This window comes from Nilaparvata lugens, chromosome 3 (genome assembly GCF_014356525.2).
Source record: "Nilaparvata lugens isolate BPH chromosome 3, ASM1435652v1, whole genome shotgun sequence".
NCBI classification, from domain to species: Eukaryota; Metazoa; Arthropoda; class Insecta; order Hemiptera; family Delphacidae; genus Nilaparvata; species Nilaparvata lugens.
The window spans coordinates 98,730,704-98,751,414 of record NC_052506.1 but is presented as its reverse complement, the minus strand read 5'-3'; the positions used below and the strand labels follow the sequence as shown (position 1 = coordinate 98,751,414).

Here is a 20,711-nt window from a genome sequence, read left to right as displayed (position 1 = left end):
GCAGTTTAAAAAGGAACATAGGCTACCTGTCAAATTTCATGAAAATCTATTACCGCGTTTCGCCATAAATGCACAACATATAAACATTTAAACGTTAAGAGAAATGCCAAACCGTCGACTTGAATCTTTTAGACCACACTTCGCTCGGTCAATTATAATATATTGAATGAATATTATTAACAAAGTAGAGTGCAAAATTTATAAATAATAATAATTAACTTATAACATTATATAAAACTTTATTCTTTATACTTATTGAATAATTTCCTGCCTGACTAAACCGCTGTGAGCTTGCTTTTTACTCTGGAATCCAGCACTATGTCTCAATCATTTATTGTCATAAAGAATAATTTTAATTTTACTTTTTCTTTGCAAGCTACGCAATTCAAGAGGCGATGAGTTCAAAGGATGTGGAATATTTAGCATTCAGTGTTAAAACACATCTCAAATCTACCTATTCTTTCAACTATGAAAAAATACAAACAACCTGTTCTTGAGCGAAACATATGTGATAGCATAATTCACATGTTCAATTAGTTTTTGTTTTGAACCTGCTAAATGACGTTTTGGGTAATTTATAAGAATTCGTTTTATACATCAGGGTAGTTGTAGTAATCGCATATTCAGCTTCTTTACATTGAATTCTCTTGCGCAATTTTAATCACTTTAATTTTGTAAAATCAGTGTAATCACTGTGATTTTCAAACATTGCCGAAAGTTTTAAAATTGTTAACTTTGGTTATGGTTCGGGTAAGCAATTTTAATTTTGTTTTTAAATATTAATCACATTAACCTAATTTATAAATCAAAAAGTAGATTAAGCTAGAAATTAGATTTGTGTGTAGGCCTAGGTTCCCAGTCAGCACACCACGTATATAATACGTATTTTTTAGGTCAATCTTGGTAAACTATGTCAAGTATTTTAAAATACGTATAGTTTACATATATTATACATGAAAATTTTAAGATTGAAAACTTGATGAATTTCTGTTGGAGTTGAGCTTAAATGGCTGTGTCACTGATATTTGACTGAATTGAAGCGATTTTATGGCATATTCGTCGATAAAATGAATGTATACTGAAAGTAAATGATTCACATCATTCAAAAAGGATACTGAGATTTTTATTTTTCTTTCTATTTCCATATTACTTCAATTTTGATCCACAAAAATAGTATGATGATAGGTTGTTTAAAGAACTAAGATGGTTACAACCAAATTACCATGGTAATTTAATATACTCTGCCAAGCTCAAAAACATTTTATGTCTGTAAGAAACATAAATTAAAACTATTATTTCAAGAATTCAGCAGTTGTTTGAAAATCTTAAATTTTTAGTATGATAATTTTAGATAATTAAATTTAAATAATTTTATATTTTAATAATTTAAATTTAGATAATTTTATCTGTGGTGAGCAAAAATAGCTCAATTCTTTCTAGCAAATAATATAGATCATCTAAATTTTTACTTGACATTTATGCCAGGTTTAAACTATGCCAATTGGCAAAACAATAATAATTGTCAATTAGTTTTTATTTAGCTATGCCTAGATGATGGTTCTAGAATTAAAAGATTCAATTGATGAAATTATACACCAGCTATAAATTTCAGAAGACAATATTATTGTCTTGTCAATTGGCATCATATAAACCCGCCTACATTTTAGTTTTCAGGTATGATGATAGTTTGTGATTTATGCAATAGAGAAACAAATATTTTATTACAGTGTTCTAATAGAAAGGGACTTTCAAAATAACTTTCCACTTTCATTTCATAATACTTTTTAATTACCGACGAAATTAGATTGTTTTTTTCTCCACTGAAAATACTCTGACTGTCGCATATTTTAGCCAATCCTTAATAGCATCTTCAATTTGGGTCTCAATGCCCACAGTCGACCCACAAGATTTTTTGATAGAATCTGAAACATAAGGTAATATAAATTTTAATAAGAAATTCTATAATATGAAGGCAGATGAAATTTTGCCACCACATAGGAGTTATTATTTGATACAGTGTGCCGGGCACTCTCTTTAATTCAGGCCTTTTCCCTAGTTATAATAGTAAATTTAATACGCAATAGACTAGAGCCATTATTGTAAGTGAGTTAGCGAAATAAATTATTTTCTCTCTCTATTATGACCGGCCATGACTTCGAGTTTCCCATGATAGATATTTAAAAATTGTGGCTCCGAGTCGTCGAGGAATGTAGATTATAGAATTATCTCTAAAACTTAGCCTTCTTGTCGCGACATAAAATGCTAAGTTTTAGAGATAATTCTATAATCTACATTCCTCGACGACTCGGAGCCACAATTTTTAATATCTATCATGGGAAACTCGAAGTCATGGCCGGTCATAATAGAGAGAGAAAATAATTTATTTCGCTAACTCACTTACAATAATGGCTCTAGTCTATTGCGTATTAAATTTACTATTATAACTAGGGAAAAGGCCTGAATTAAAGAGAGTGCCCGGCACACTCCCCTTCCTTCCGGTGTGAAACACGCAAAAAGAAATCTAATCAGGATATGTTACCATAGAGGCATTCTGTATGATTTGGAGAGTCGAATTTCTGGATTGATAGTAGGATCCAATTTGAAGCGGGCCCTCTTCAAAAGAAATCTCTTTAATCATTCCGAAATTCAGCAAAATGTATATCTAATTGAGATTTGTGGCAAGAGTCTTTAAAACTGTGGCAAGAGTCAGGACAAAACAATATGGGCGTGTCCACCTTTTAAGTAGACACTAAAGACGGACCGAGTATAATAATCTTGAATACTTCAATCACTTTATTGAGTCCCTGGTTATTTTCTTGGCAAACTCTAACAAGGGAAAACGTTTAAAAGACATCATAGTTTTAATTGGTTCTATGTTACTCTGCTGTTGTAAAATATGAAGTACGTTTGATCATAATAGTAAAGGATGAAACTTTTTCACTCAGCTGAATGTATTGAAATCTAACTATCATTACTATAGAGTTGAGAGTGCAATATATTTTTAACAATATAAAGCAATTCAGTAGGCAATACTATTCTACATCGACTACGATTCAAAGATAATAATGGTTGAAACTGCAACGCTAGCGAGCCATCGGAGAGCAATGACACACGCTTGATGTACATTCCGTAGCTATGAAAATTTCTATCCATTATTGTATTCCAGCAGGAAATCTCTATCACTGAATTGTATTAAAGTGAACTAAAACGGAATCAGTTGAACTGAATAAACCTATGATAAGATTATAATTGTATTAATCACGGAAGGTAAACTAATAAAGAATAGGGATATCAACAAAATAATATGAAATATAAAGCGAATAGAATATAAAATATGAGGCCTTAGACATTATTCTTATTATTTTATGAATGGGAATATATTTTATCTATATGTACTAACTCCTAACTATGTGAATGTATAATCCTTACTATGAATGGATGAGTATTAAGCTATTGAAAATGGGTATAGTATAGAATATTATGATAAATCGTCTTATGCTAAATAACTTATTATTATTATTATTATTATTAGAGACATCATTTACATACATAGTATTATGACTGTTGATGACTTCAAAAATTGATCATCACCCGATTTACCAAACAATCAATTATCTACTACCGTGAGAAAACTGTACAATAATTTCAATTACCGCGAGTATGCAGCCGTGCATGAAATAAAATTAAACCTAATTCACCTACCTAAATATATTTAATATTACGAAGTTAATAACATAATTTAATGACTAATCTAGTTGCGCAAGTTATTTACATTCCGGAATTTCTTCTATATACTTTATATTGTCACGTAACAAAATCTTTGACTAACCCTTCCTGAACCCGTAATGAATCCTTCTAACAAATACGGTAAATATCTTTATCATAACTCCTTTTTCTCTTTTCTCCTTCTCATTCATTAGGAATCATCTCGTTGAGTGTATAGAGACAAGGCTATAGAGTGGCGCCATACTCACAAAAACCTATCCAATTATAACTCACGACAAAAAATCTTGCCTTCAATAGACTGATCTGTTTCCTATTTTTTTCTGATCTGTTTCGGATATTTTTCAACATGACTCAAGCGTGATTTTGCATTATAATATTCCAGTAGGAAACCTTCACCACAGAACGTTAGTCAAAACAAAACTATGATATCGGGTGCCAGGCTTTAATCGACAATAATAATTCTGTATTTCACTTCTCACTAGAGTACGTGACATTTTCTCTAAACACTGGAAGCATAGGCTACTATTACACCATTACTGATTTACAAGTGCACTGACATTTCCAACCTTACTGGAGCCTCACATATTTCTCAACAATAAACTTCATATCCAACTAGTTTCAATTACTCTACTAGCTCTCAAAACATCCCAACTTGGAGAACTTGATTGCAATTTTACTATTCATCATTAAAAAATTTATCATTTCATTAAAGATTTTCCTATTTTTTTTTTATTTATTAATACCTTTTGACTACTTATCTCTAAAGGGTCCTACTACTGTTAATTACCTCAATTTAATTTTCCCAACAAAAATTCTATTTCCTTTTTGACACGAATTTTCCTACATATTTCTACTTTCATATCCCCAATTAACCTTTTAATCAACCTTTCAACTCTCAACTACAGGATAATTTAAACTCATTCTTAACTCAAGAGATTTTTTCCCTTTTCATTTCAAATTCAACTAGAAGAATTTCACTGCTAATTTTATTTTAATTTAACCCGTTCAGTACTGTTCCAATATTTATTTCTACTTTCACTAATAACCATTTTAACATTACCTAGGTACTCGAAAAAGTTTCTCTGTTATTTTATTTGTATACCTTAACTAATCACTTTAAATATTCATTGTCTAAAACTTTCAGTTTTCGTTACCATACCAAATTTCTAAGCAACTTTAAACTCAATAATACCCCTTTTTTTTACTAATTATTACTTGTGTTTTTGCGGCTGACTTTCCTACCAAACATTAACGAACCTTTTGACTGGGCTTCCCTAAACTGCATTACGCTGATTGTTTTCCTTACAATCACTACGAAGACTCACTAAATATTCTAGATTTCGGTTTACGTTATTCTACTGACGAGCCCCATAACTCTCGAATGAACCAGACCGTTTACTAGATACAAAAAATCTCAGCTCACACCATCTTCGGTGCCTTTCGCTAAAATTATACAATTCCACCGTACAAATTTGCAAGGTTAGTCACAGCTAAATTCCTTGATTTGTTACATGGACAACTTTCGGGCAGTGCTCCGTTCTCTCTGGACACGGACCTACACTCGCGCCGATTACCTAAATTCAACAACAACACACATAGGCAGGACATCCCCGTGTCCTCCTCTAAATCTTGAGTCTCAACTAAACAAAAAAAAAATTCCCCACAGTCTACAGGAAACGTTACCAACACAACGGATCTTTACACTATCACTACGCATGCCTACCGCAAAAATCACACCCTAAAAAAAAATATTTCCAATAATAAAACTGATTCACCTTTTCGAGAATAAACATTACTGATAAAGGGACTTAACAACCTCATCTCAATCAACTTATTTTTATACAAATTCCCAAGGATTTGATCATCGTTTCAACTTTAATCTACAATATCTAATTATTCAGTTTAAACATCTCAAGGCCAAAACTACTCATCAACTTTTCAAAACTACATATCAACAATAACTAATAAAACAGTTTCCTATTTATTCTCTGATTACCTTCGATCTACCTAGACTTATCAAAAAAATTTTCTATTTTCCTCAAACATTCTCCCATAATAATTTCCCAATTTTCCTAATTTACTTGGGTTGACCTTTAAAATCTCAATATTCACTTTCACTACTACTATAATGATATTCCACTACCAGACGTGAGACCAGAATACGTACGTTGACATTACAATAATTTCTATCATCATTCACGGAATTACAGAATGCAAAAAATTTATTCAGCACTTAAAATCAGTAGTTTTTCACCTATGCTAGTTTCTTCTACTAATTTCTATTCTACCGTTAAACCTTTAATTTCTCAAAAAATCAATTTCAATATCAAGTTTTAGAATACTTTCAACTTGAGCTTCAATGATACCTAACTTTATCTTTAAGCACTTCAAAAGATTATCATTTTAATGGTTTAACATAACTGAATAACTTTCCTGTTTCATCTACAATTATTTAAACTTCAGAAAAATTGGAGTAGCAACAATAAATTATTCATTCAACTCCAAACCCAAATATTGACAGTTAACACGTTCACAGAATGAATTATTAAGTATAGACTCAGAAAAATTGATCTAGTATTATTAGAGTAAGTTATGAAAAATTTAATTTTTTAGAAAATTTGAATTCCAGAGATTTAAATATCTCTAGACAGAGATTAAATATCTCTAGTGCGCAGTTGTGTGCCAAAGAAGATAATTTTGAATAAAATTAAGAATTTAGAAATAGGCCGACACATCTAGAAAATACCTGAGTCTATACCTAATTCATGCAGGTGAACGGGCTAGAGTCAAGAAAACTTCAATTAATCTTGCCATGCCTGATTTAATAGGTATTTTCTAGATGTGTCGGCCTATTTCTAAATTCTTAATTTTATTCAAAATTATCTTCTTTGGCACACAACTGCGCACTAGAGATATTTAATCTCTGTCTAGAGATATTTAAATCTCTGGAATTCAAATTTTCTAAAAAATTAAATTTTTCATAACTTACTCTAATAATACTAGATCAATTTTTCTGAGTCTATACTTAATAATTCATTCTGTGAACGTGTTAACTGTCAATATTTTGGGTTTGGAGTTGAATGAATAATTTATTGTTGCTACTCCAATTTTTCTGAAGTTTAAATAATTGTAGATGAAACAGGAAAGTTATTCAGTTATGTTAAACCATTAAAATGATAATCTTTTGAAGTGCTTAAAGATAAAGTTAGGTATCATTGAAGCTCAAGTTGAAAGTATTCTAAAACTTGATATTGAAATTGATTTTTTGAGAAATTAAAGGTTTAACGGTAGAATAGAAATTAGTAGAAGAAACTAGCATAGGTGAAAAACTACTGATTTTAAGTGCTGAATAAATTTTTTGCATTCTGTAATTCCGTGAATGATGATAGAAATTATTGTAATGTCAACGTACGTATTCTGGTCTCACGTCTGGTAGTGGAATATCATTATAGTAGTAGTGAAAGTGAATATTGAGATTTTAAAGGTCAACCCAAGTAAATTAGGAAAATTGGGAAATTATTATGGGAGAATGTTTGAGGAAAATAGAAAATTTTTTTGATAAGTCTAGGTAGATCGAAGGTAATCAGAGAATAAATAGGAAACTGTTTTATTAGTTATTGTTGATATGTAGTTTTGAAAAGTTGATGAGTAGTTTTGGCCTTGAGATGTTTAAACTGAATAATTAGATATTGTAGATTAAAGTTGAAACGATGATCAAATCCTTGGGAATTTGTATAAAAATAAGTTGATTGAGATGAGGTTGTTAAGTCCCTTTATCAGTAATGTTTATTCTCGAAAAGGTGAATCAGTTTTATTATTGGAAATATTTTTTTTTAGGGTGTGATTTTTGCGGTAGGCATGCGTAGTGATAGTGTAAAGATCCGTTGTGTTGGTAACGTTTCCTGTAGACTGTGGGGAATTTTTTTTTTGTTTAGTTGAGACTCAAGATTTAGAGGAGGACACGGGGATGTCCTGCCTATGTGTGTTGTTGTTGAATTTAGGTAATCGGCGCGAGTGTAGGTCCGTGTCCAGAGAGAACGGAGCACTGCCCGAAAGTTGTCCATGTAACAAATCAAGGAATTTAGCTGTGACTAACCTTGCAAATTTGTACGGTGGAATTGTATAATTTTAGCGAAAGGCACCGAAGATGGTGTGAGCTGAGATTTTTTGTATCTAGTAAACGGTCTGGTTCATTCGAGAGTTATGGGGCTCGTCAGTAGAATAACGTAAACCGAAATCTAGAATATTTAGTGAGTCTTCGTAGTGATTGTAAGGAAAACAATCAGCGTAATGCAGTTTAGGGAAGCCCAGTCAAAAGGTTCGTTAATGTTTGGTAGGAAAGTCAGCCGCAAAAACACAAGTAATAATTAGTAAAAAAAAGGGGTATTATTGAGTTTAAAGTTGCTTAGAAATTTGGTATGGTAACGAAAACTGAAAGTTTTAGACAATGAATATTTAAAGTGATTAGTTAAGGTATACAAATAAAATAACAGAGAAACTTTTTCGAGTACCTAGGTAATGTTAAAATGGTTATTAGTGAAAGTAGAAATAAATATTGGAACAGTACTGAACGGGTTAAATTAAAATAAAATTAGCAGTGAAATTCTTCTAGTTGAATTTGAAATGAAAAGGGAAAAAATCTCTTGAGTTAAGAATGAGTTTAAATTATCCTGTAGTTGAGAGTTGAAAGGTTGATTAAAAGGTTAATTGGGGATATGAAAGTAGAAATATGTAGGAAAATTCGTGTCAAAAAGGAAATAGAATTTTTGTTGGGAAAATTAAATTGAGGTAATTAACAGTAGTAGGACCCTTTAGAGATAAGTAGTCAAAAGGTATTAATAAATAAAAAAAAAATAGGAAAATCTTTAATGAAATGATAAATTTTTTAATGATGAATAGTAAAATTGCAATCAAGTTCTCCAAGTTGGGATGTTTTGAGAGCTAGTAGAGTAATTGAAACTAGTTGGATATGAAGTTTATTGTTGAGAAATATGTGAGGCTCCAGTAAGGTTGGAAATGTCAGTGCACTTGTAAATCAGTAATGGTGTAATAGTAGCCTATGCTTCCAGTGTTTAGAGAAAATGTCACGTACTCTAGTGAGAAGTGAAATACAGAATTATTATTGTCGATTAAAGCCTGGCACCCGATATCATAGTTTTGTTTTGACTAACGTTCTGTGGTGAAGGTTTCCTACTGGAATATTATAATGCAAAATCACGCTTGAGTCATGTTGAAAAATATCCGAAACAGATCAGAAAAAAATAGGAAACAGATCAGTCTATTGAAGGCAAGATTTTTTGTCGTGAGTTATAATTGGATAGGTTTTTGTGAGTATGGCGCCACTCTATAGCCTTGTCTCTATACACTCAACGAGATGATTCCTAATGAATGAGAAGGAGAAAAGAGAAAAAGGAGTTATGATAAAGATATTTACCGTATTTGTTAGAAGGATTCATTACGGGTTCAGGAAGGGTTAGTCAAAGATTTTGTTACGTGACAATATAAAGTATATAGAAGAAATTCCGGAATGTAAATAACTTGCGCAACTAGATTAGTCATTAAATTATGTTATTAACTTCGTAATATTAAATATATTTAGGTAGGTGAATTAGGTTTAATTTTATTTCATGCACGGCTGCATACTCGCGGTAATTGAAATTATTGTACAGTTTTCTCACGGTAGTAGATAATGATTGTTTGGTAAATCGGGTGATGATCAATTTTTGAAGTCATCAACAGTCATAATACTATGTATGTAAATGATGTCTCTAATAATAATAATAATAATAAGTTATTTAGCATAAGACGATTTATCATAATATTCTATACTATACCCATTTTCAATAGCTTAATACTCATCCATTCATAGTTAAGGATTATACATTCACATAGTTAGGAGTTAGTACATATAGATAAAATATATTCCCATTCATAAAATAATAAGAATAATGTCTAAGGCCTCATATTTTATATTCTATTCGCTTTATATTTCATATTATTTTGTTGATATCCCTATTCTTTATTAGTTTACCTTCCGTGATTAATACAATTATAATCTTATCATAGGTTTATTCAGTTCAACTGATTCCGTTTTAGTTCACTTTAATACAATTCAGTGATAGAGATTTCCTGCTGGAATACAATAATGGATAGAAATTTTCATAGCTACGGAATGTACATCAAGCGTGTGTCATTGCTCTCCGATGGCTCGCTAGCGTTGCAGTTTCAACCATTATTATCTTTGAATCGTAGTCGATGTAGAATAGTATTGCCTACTGAATTGCTTTATATTGTTAAAAATATATTGCACTCTCAACTCTATAGTAATGATAGTTAGATTTCAATACATTCAGCTGAGTGAAAAAGTTTCATCCTTTACTATTATGATCAAACGTACTTCATATTTTACAACAGCAGAGTAACATAGAACCAATTAAAACTATGATGTCTTTTAAACGTTTTCCCTTGTTAGAGTTTGCCAAGAAAATAACCAGGGACTCAATAAAGTGATTGAAGTATTCAAGATTATTATACTCGGTCCGTCTTTAGTGTCTACTTAAAAGGTGGACACGCCCATATTGTTTTGTCCTGACTCTTGCCACAGTTTTAAAGACTCTTGCCACAAATCTCAATTAGATATACATTTTGCTGAATTTCGGAATGATTAAAGAGATTTCTTTTGAAGAGGGCCCGCTTCAAATTGGATCCTACTATCAATCCAGAAATTCGACTCTCCAAATCATACAGAATGCCTCTATGGTAACATATCCTGATTAGATTTCTTTTTGCGTGTTTCACACCGGAAGGAAGGGGAGTGTGCCGGGCACTCTCTTTAATTCAGGCCTTTTCCCTAGTTATAATAGTAAATTTAATACGCAATAGACTAGAGCCATTATTGTAAGTGAGTTAGCGAAATAAATTATTTTCTCTCTCTATTATGACCGGCCATGACTTCGAGTTTCCCATGATAGATATTTAAAAATTGTGGCTCCGAGTCGTCGAGGAATGTAGATTATAGAATTATCTCTAAAACTTAGCCTTCTTGTCGCGACATAAAATGCGATAAGTTGGAAAACAGCAAGCTTTGAAATTATAACAAACCACCGATTTTGCAGTTACTATTTGGTCCAAAGGCTGTAGAAGCCACGCGACGATTGGTCAAATTGATTCCATTCGCCCAATAGGAGACCTGTTTCTAAATACAGTAGTGGGGCGATTGAAGAATGTCAACAAAGTAACATGATATTGTTGTTTCTGTTGTTCGATTTTAGCTGCCAATGTTTATTGAAGCTGTTTGTATTTTTCTATTATTTCAAATTGTAGTGTTATTCTATAGTATAAACCTATTAAATCAGGCATGGCAAGATTAATTGAAGTTTTCTTGACTCTAGCCCGTTCACCTGCATGAATTAGGTATAGACTCAGGTATTTTCTAGATGTGTCGGCCTATTTCTAAATTCTTAATTTTATTCAAAATTATCTTCTTTGGCACACAACTGCGCACTAGAGATATTTAATCTCTGTCTAGAGATATTTAAATCTCTGGAATTCAAATTTTCTAAAAAATTAAATTTTTCATAACTTACTCTAATAATACTAGATCAATTTTTCTGAGTCTATACTTAATAATTCATTCTGTGAACGTGTTAACTGTCAATATTTTGGGTTTGGAGTTGAATGAATAATTTATTGTTGCTACTCCAATTTTTCTGAAGTTTAAATAATTGTAGATGAAACAGGAAAGTTATTCAGTTATGTTAAACCATTAAAATGATAATCTTTTGAAGTGCTTAAAGATAAAGTTAGGTATCATTGAAGCTCAAGTTGAAAGTATTCTAAAACTTGATATTGAAATTGATTTTTTGAGAAATTAAAGGTTTAACGGTAGAATAGAAATTAGTAGAAGAAACTAGCATAGGTGAAAAACTACTGATTTTAAGTGCTGAATAAATTTTTTGCATTCTGTAATTCCGTGAATGATGATAGAAATTATTGTAATGTCAACGTACGTATTCTGGTCTCACGTCTGGTAGTGGAATATCATTATAGTAGTAGTGAAAGTGAATATTGAGATTTTAAAGGTCAACCCAAGTAAATTAGGAAAATTGGGAAATTATTATGGGAGAATGTTTGAGGAAAATAGAAAATTTTTTTGATAAGTCTAGGTAGATCGAAGGTAATCAGAGAATAAATAGGAAACTGTTTTATTAGTTATTGTTGATATGTAGTTTTGAAAAGTTGATGAGTAGTTTTGGCCTTGAGATGTTTAAACTGAATAATTAGATATTGTAGATTAAAGTTGAAACGATGATCAAATCCTTGGGAATTTGTATAAAAATAAGTTGATTGAGATGAGGTTGTTAAGTCCCTTTATCAGTAATGTTTATTCTCGAAAAGGTGAATCAGTTTTATTATTGGAAATATTTTTTTTAGGGTGTGATTTTTGCGGTAGGCATGCGTAGTGATAGTGTAAAGATCCGTTGTGTTGGTAACGTTTCCTGTAGACTGTGGGGAATTTTTTTTTTGTTTAGTTGAGACTCAAGATTTAGAGGAGGACACGGGGATGTCCTGCCTATGTGTGTTGTTGTTGAATTTAGGTAATCGGCGCGAGTGTAGGTCCGTGTCCAGAGAGAACGGAGCACTGCCCGAAAGTTGTCCATGTAACAAATCAAGGAATTTAGCTGTGACTAACCTTGCAAATTTGTACGGTGGAATTGTATAATTTTAGCGAAAGGCACCGAAGATGGTGTGAGCTGAGATTTTTTGTATCTAGTAAACGGTCTGGTTCATTCGAGAGTTATGGGGCTCGTCAGTAGAATAACGTAAACCGAAATCTAGAATATTTAGTGAGTCTTCGTAGTGATTGTAAGGAAAACAATCAGCGTAATGCAGTTTAGGGAAGCCCAGTCAAAAGGTTCGTTAATGTTTGGTAGGAAAGTCAGCCGCAAAAACACAAGTAATAATTAGTAAAAAAAAGGGGTATTATTGAGTTTAAAGTTGCTTAGAAATTTGGTATGGTAACGAAAACTGAAAGTTTTAGACAATGAATATTTAAAGTGATTAGTTAAGGTATACAAATAAAATAACAGAGAAACTTTTTCGAGTACCTAGGTAATGTTAAAATGGTTATTAGTGAAAGTAGAAATAAATATTGGAACAGTACTGAACGGGTTAAATTAAAATAAAATTAGCAGTGAAATTCTTCTAGTTGAATTTGAAATGAAAAGGGAAAAAATCTCTTGAGTTAAGAATGAGTTTAAATTATCCTGTAGTTGAGAGTTGAAAGGTTGATTAAAAGGTTAATTGGGGATATGAAAGTAGAAATATGTAGGAAAATTCGTGTCAAAAAGGAAATAGAATTTTTGTTGGGAAAATTAAATTGAGGTAATTAACAGTAGTAGGACCCTTTAGAGATAAGTAGTCAAAAGGTATTAATAAATAAAAAAAAAATAGGAAAATCTTTAATGAAATGATAAATTTTTTAATGATGAATAGTAAAATTGCAATCAAGTTCTCCAAGTTGGGATGTTTTGAGAGCTAGTAGAGTAATTGAAACTAGTTGGATATGAAGTTTATTGTTGAGAAATATGTGAGGCTCCAGTAAGGTTGGAAATGTCAGTGCACTTGTAAATCAGTAATGGTGTAATAGTAGCCTATGCTTCCAGTGTTTAGAGAAAATGTCACGTACTCTAGTGAGAAGTGAAATACAGAATTATTATTGTCGATTAAAGCCTGGCACCCGATATCATAGTTTTGTTTTGACTAACGTTCTGTGGTGAAGGTTTCCTACTGGAATATTATAATGCAAAATCACGCTTGAGTCATGTTGAAAAATATCCGAAACAGATCAGAAAAAAATAGGAAACAGATCAGTCTATTGAAGGCAAGATTTTTTGTCGTGAGTTATAATTGGATAGGTTTTTGTGAGTATGGCGCCACTCTATAGCCTTGTCTCTATACACTCAACGAGATGATTCCTAATGAATGAGAAGGAGAAAAGAGAAAAAGGAGTTATGATAAAGATATTTACCGTATTTGTTAGAAGGATTCATTACGGGTTCAGGAAGGGTTAGTCAAAGATTTTGTTACGTGACAATATAAAGTATATAGAAGAAATTCCGGAATGTAAATAACTTGCGCAACTAGATTAGTCATTAAATTATGTTATTAACTTCGTAATATTAAATATATTTAGGTAGGTGAATTAGGTTTAATTTTATTTCATGCACGGCTGCATACTCGCGGTAATTGAAATTATTGTACAGTTTTCTCACGGTAGTAGATAATTGATTGTTTGGTAAATCGGGTGATGATCAATTTTTGAAGTCATCAACAGTCATAATACTATGTATGTAAATGATGTCTCTAATAATAATAATAATAATAAGTTATTTAGCATAAGACGATTTATCATAATATTCTATACTATACCCATTTTCAATAGCTTAATACTCATCCATTCATAGTTAAGGATTATACATTCACATAGTTAGGAGTTAGTACATATAGATAAAATATATTCCATTCATAAAATAATAAGAATAATGTCTAAGGCCTCATATTTTATATTCTATTCGCTTTATATTTCATATTATTTTGTTGATATCCCTATTCTTTATTAGTTTACCTTCCGTGATTAATACAATTATAATCTTATCATAGGTTTATTCAGTTCAACTGATTCCGTTTTAGTTCACTTTAATACAATTCAGTGATAGAGATTTCCTGCTGGAATACAATAATGGATAGAAATTTTCATAGCTACGGAATGTACATCAAGCGTGTGTCATTGCTCTCCGATGGCTCGCTAGCGTTGCAGTTTCAACCATTATTACCTTTGAATCGTAGTCGATGTAGAATAGTATTGCCTACTGAATTGCTTTATATTGTTAAAAATATATTGCACTCTCAACTATATAGTAATGATAGTTAGATTTCAATACATTCAGCTGAGTGAAAAAGTTTCATCCTTTACTATTATGATCAAACGTACTTCATATTTTACAACAGCAGAGTAACATAGAACCAATTAAAACTATGATGTCTTTTAAACGTTTTCCCTTGTTAGAGTTTGCCAAGAAAATAACCAGGGACTCAATAAAGTGATTGAAGTATTCAAGATTATTATACTCGGTCCGTCTTTAGTGTCTACTTAAAAGGTGGACACGCCCATATTGTTTTGTCCTGACTCTTGCCACAGTTTTAAAGACTCTTGCCACAAATCTCAATTAGATATACATTTTGCTGAATTTCGGAATGATTAAAGAGATTTCTTTTGAAGAGGGCCCGCTTCAAATTGGATCCTACTATCAATCCAGAAATTCGACTCTCCAAATCATACAGAATGCCTCTATGGTAACATATCCTGATTAGATTTCTTTTTGCGTGTTTCACACCGGAAGGAAGGGGAGTGTGCCGGGCACTCTCTTTAATTCAGGCCTTTTCCCTAGTTATAATAGTAAATTTAATACGCAATAGACTAGAGCCATTATTGTAAGTGAGTTAGCGAAATAAATTATTTTCTCTCTCTATTATGACCGGCCATGACTTCGAGTTTCCCATGATAGATATTTAAAAATTGTGGCTCCGAGTCGTCGAGGAATGTAGATTATAGAATTATCTCTAAAACTTAGCCTTCTTGTCGCGACATAAAATGCGATAAGTTGGAAAACAGCAAGCTTTGAAATTATAACAAACCACCGATTTTGCAGTTACTATTTGGTCCAAAGGCTGTAGAAGCCACGCGACGATTGGTCAAATTGATTCCATTCGCCCAATAGGAGACCTGTTTCTAAATACAGTAGTGGGGCGATTCCCCAGCCGACAGACCAGATTACGTTCCGGAGGACACTTTGCTAGGAGCACTACGAGAGTAAAGATGTAGTCATTATGTATCGCCCTTTTTGGGCAGGTTTACAAGTATTTCATTAGTTAATGTAGGAGCTAGTTTTATTTTTATTAAAGTTTAAATTTTCTAGTAGCGCCATGTCCTGAAAGGTTTAATTGTGTTTCTTCATCATGTACGAATAATTGTTTCTTCAAATAACTGCTAAGGTACGTAAAATAAGGTTAAAATATAATTTAGGGAATTGAATTGATTGAAACTTCCATAAGAGTATTGAATTAATTAAGCCTGTTATTTTTCAAGTTAATAACATTGATTGAGAATAATCCTTTTGATTTTATTAGTGATGGAAGATAATTATAAATTTTTTTTCTACAGAAGTATAGAAAGTTTTCAGTTACGTTACATTTGAGTTATTGTTTCTGGAGATATATTATCGTAGAGTATTGCTGAAAGTCAGGAAGATAGCATTTAAATTGGAATGAAATTTTTAAGATTATGTTCATATTGAGTTTATGACATTTTATAATTTATATTTTTCAGACTCTGTTTTCTTATGTCATTAAGGCTTTCGAATGATTTAGTAAATTTTTTATGATAGAAATCTTAATAGATGAAGAAGAAAGTTTTTCTTCTCCAGGAAATTAATATTAATGAATGTTCAAATTTTAATATTTTTTTCTTTTATTGTGTTATAAAGTGTCTTGTTTTATTAGGTGATAAATTCATAATTTCAGTTGATACTAGTTTGTGGACTTGTATTTGTAGGTAAATCAAATCATAAACTCTGGAATGTTCATTTTTAATTAAGGTTCTGAGCAGTTTTGGGCAAATGCCCGTTATTTACACTTGGATTGCGTCCTAAAGTTCATAATTAATAAATAAAATAAATGTTGGCTAGCGCACAAGTTTCCAACAATACTAGCCGAGCTACTATATGAAAAATTATATTTGATTTTGCAAACCAAACGAAAAATATCATAAAAGTTAACATCATAATTAATGAAGTATTCATTTTTCTAAAAGCATTATATTAATTTATTACGAGTGTTTTCATAAAGTTGCATTGTAGATTAATGACACTCTGGCAAGTAAATTTGTTTTAAATCTGTTAAATTTTGAGAAGGAAATCAGAACGTCAAGATAAAATCTAAATTAAATAACAGAATAAACTCCTGTTTTAGCTTTTGATGAATTGTAGGAAGAGTTAGAAATTAATGCTGTAATACATTTATTTACAGCGGTTCATGTGTGTCCCCAAACCAACTTCTTGTACTACCACCCCTTTGGTTCCGCAACTTTATGTAAAACCGCTTCAAGACACCCGTTCAGACGACAGGTCTAGGGACGTAAGAGGACGTCGCCGTCAAGCCAAATTCAACCGGTAAAAGCTCACCGCCAAAAACAAGGTACTGTAACCCCGACGATAAAGCAACGTACAAACCAACGAAAGTGCAGTGTAGTGAAACAAAGGTTCATTCGAGAATGTCAATAAAAAGTGGGGATTCAAAATTATTATGAAATGGGTTATATGGGTTACTATCGACGAAATTTGGGTTCAACGGGTTTTTTTCTTTCTTGAGTAATTCATGTTGAAATTGATTGGTTATTTTATGACTGATCTTGTTTGGTTTTGTGACGTATTGCTATCTAAACGGGGATAGTAATGCGCCCCCGAATCAGATGAAGAATGTCAACAAAGTAACATGATATTGTTGTTTCTGTTGTTCGATTTTAGCTGCCAATGTTTATTGAAGCTGTTTGTATTTTTCTATTATTTCAAATTGTAGTGTTATTCTATAGTATAAACCTATTAAATCAGGCATGGCAAGATTAATTGAAGTTTTCTTGACTCTAGCCCGTTCACCTGCATGAATTAGGTATAGACTCAGGTATTTTCTAGATGTGTCGGCCTATTTCTAAATTCTTAATTTTATTCAAAATTATCTTCTTTGGCACAACAGATGTTGCATGGTTAAAAGGGAATTGCTTTTAACAACAAGTACAGAAATTTTTCTCAAGTGCACATCTAATAATGTTATACATTATTTGATATTTTGTTATACACATTGATATTTTGAATCACAAGGCGAGGTGATGACTGTTTTTTAGATAAAAATAGTCCATTACTATACAATAGTCAGACGAGAAAGTCACGCCAGCTGTTCATTCAAACATTCAAAAGAACTAAGAATAAAGTAAGAATATTGGGTTTCCAAATTTTGTAGCATAGACGAATTTTAACTTGAAATACTCCTCTTTCATTAGGCCTATAGAAGTAAACAAATAAGGCTCTATATAAAATCGGTAGAAAATTTATTTTTTAGATTTATGAGTAAAATTTAATAGTTACTGTAGGTATATACTTAGTTTTATGAAAAAAACAGTTGTATCCCGATATTTCAACCATTTTTTATTGGCCTACTAAATTTTGTAAACCTAGACCAAAAGTTTAAAATCACAATGAAATTAATCAAAAATATCCTTGACATATATGGGTTGTAAACATGCATAAATTAATTGAAAATTTAATTTTAAAATGAACAAGTTTAAGCTAAATTTCGTCACCATGGAATGACGATATTTTGGAAAATGTTAATATTTATGAGCTGAACTCCAGACACCCGTTTTCAATTTCTTGGATCACCGAGTTAATTACTGAACTTGTTAAAAGCAATCACTTTGATGTTAAGTGATTTATATTATATTAAGTTCAGTGTTATTATATTAAGTTCGATGGAATTTCTCAACACAAGCAGTCCTGTGACAAAAATAATACATAGATAGCATAATGAAAATATTTGTGCAGGAATCAAAGTAATAGTAATTTATTTGGAAGTTAAGTAGTAGGCTACATGTAAAATACTTAAAACAAAGCTTATTGTATTATATTAATTTTTAATAATTATATTAAATTAGAGCCCTCTAATTTAAAACATAATATAACTTACCTAACCCTAACCTCAAATGTAAACATAATTATGTTCAACACACAATATTTGTTTTGAAGTTTAGACAATAAATCACCAAACAATCTCATCTTTTAAATAAGAATAATAAATTAAATAAACTTACCAAGTCAAAGTGGAATAGGTAGACTCTTCTAAAAGAGTTCACAGCTTTCATTAACGTGATGAGAATTCAAACATGAAATGGCGTTGATCAGTCGATCGTCGTTGATAGATCCGTTTTTGTGTAAGGACTACTGTAGCGCTGTGAGTGGTGGAATTGGAAGCTCGTTTTCAACATGTTTTCAACGATAGATCAACCGTTGAAAACAACATTGCATTTAAAACGTTGAAAAATTCAACCGCTAACGGTTATTCAACCTCAACAACCAAATTTCAACGTTGGAAACACGTAGGTGTGCTACCTGGGATACTTAACAGGAAATACATATTATTTATGTATATTTACGTACAATATACATTCAAGTATTCAAAAAAAGAACATAATGAATTCAAGTTGTAGCTGAGCTAAAACAATTGGGCTACTAATTTTTGTTTGATTAAAAGTGATTTCATGGCTCCTATTTCTTAATAAATTGAATGTATACTGGAAGTAAATCATTTACATATAATATATGTCTCATAATTAACATATAATCTATGTAAATTCACGTAAATTATAGATACGATCATTTAAAAAGAAATTATTGATTAATTTTAATTGTAGTAAGGCTAAAAACGCTATGCTACTGATTTTTCATTGTTTCCTATAACAATTTCATGGTCTATTCATCAATAAATTGAATGTATACTGGAAGTTAATCATTTACATATAATATACGTCTCATTATTGACATACATTTTATGTAAATTCACTTACATTATGGATATCAACATTTTTCAAAAAGAGAACTTGATGAATTTTAATCTTAGTAAGGCTAAAACCGTTGTGTTACTCATTATTCATTGTTCCATAGCAATTTCATGGCCTATTCGTGAATAAATTGAACCAATATGTATACTGAAAGTAAATCATTTACATATAATATATGTCTCATAATTGACATATAATTTATGTAAATTCACGTAAATTATAGATAGGATTATTTAAAAAGAAATTATTGATTAATTTTAATTGTAGTAAGGCTAAAAACACTATGTTACTGATTTTTCATTGTTTCATATAGCGATTTTATGGCCTATTTGTCAATAAATTGAATGTATACTGGAAGTAAATCATTTACATATAATATACGTCTCATAATTGACATATAATTTATTTAAATTCACGTAAATTATAGATACGATTATTTAAAAAGAAATTATTGATTAATTTTAATTGTAGTAAGGCTAAAAACGCTATATTACTGATTTTTCATTGTTTCATATAGCGATTTTATGGCCTATTCATCAATAAATTGAATGTATACCGAAGTAAATCATTTACATATAATATATGTCTCATTATTGACATATAATTTATGTAAATGTACGTAAATTATAAATATTTTAAAAAGAGAACTTGATGAATTTCAATCTTAGTAAGGCTAAAACCGTTGTGTTACTGATTTTTCATTGTTTCATAGCGATTTTATGACCTATATTCCTTAATAAATTGAATGTATACTGAAAGTTGATGATTTACATGAAATATACTTTCCAGAATTGACATATTATATTATTCACGGTATGTATATTTACGTACAATATACATTCAAGTATTTAAAAAAGGAACTTTATGAATTCTAGTTGTTGTTCTAGAATTGGGCTACCGTACTAATTTCTGTTACATTAAAAGTGATTTCGTGGCCTATTCTCTAAGTACCTACATTGAAATCATTTGAAAAAAAATTCGAAATCATTTGGAATAATTGATTTGGAATGCTTCAAAGTAAGGTTCAACTGAAAATTATTTCTAGTTTTTTCATTCAATAGTGTGATAAGAAAATTGATTTTTTGAGGTTAAATGAAATATAGGCCTATATTAGGCTGATATTGGGAATATATCAATATTGGAAAATCTGATTCCAAAAATAAATGATGTATAAGGAAAATAAAACATAACATGGAAGTAATTACAAAGGGTTGTGAGTGTGCTGCAATTTTTATAGTTGATGGGATGTAAATTGTTCTGGAAGTCAGGGCATGAAACTATAAACTATAGAATGTAATGTACTGTATAATGTTTATAG

General features: G+C 30.9%; 1 protein-coding gene and 2 long non-coding RNA genes across 10 annotated transcripts in view; 1 reads left to right on the top strand and 2 right to left on the bottom strand.

Moving 5' to 3' along the window:
• Positions 1–20,711, top strand: part of LOC111048543 (uncharacterized protein PFB0145c) — a 138,175-nt gene that overhangs the window by 56,156 nt on the left and 61,308 nt on the right. The window lies entirely within an intron of this gene.
• LOC120350691 overlaps positions 1–20,711 on the bottom strand; it is a 54,903-nt gene that overhangs the window by 9,876 nt on the left and 24,316 nt on the right. The gene's annotated exons all lie outside the window — the stretch shown is intronic.
• Positions 1,766–18,686, bottom strand: LOC120350692. Its single transcript, XR_005570993.1, has 2 exons — positions 18,647–18,686; positions 1,766–1,922 (listed from the first exon to the last, which is right to left on the bottom strand). It is a non-coding gene; the product is annotated as an uncharacterized LOC120350692 (long non-coding RNA).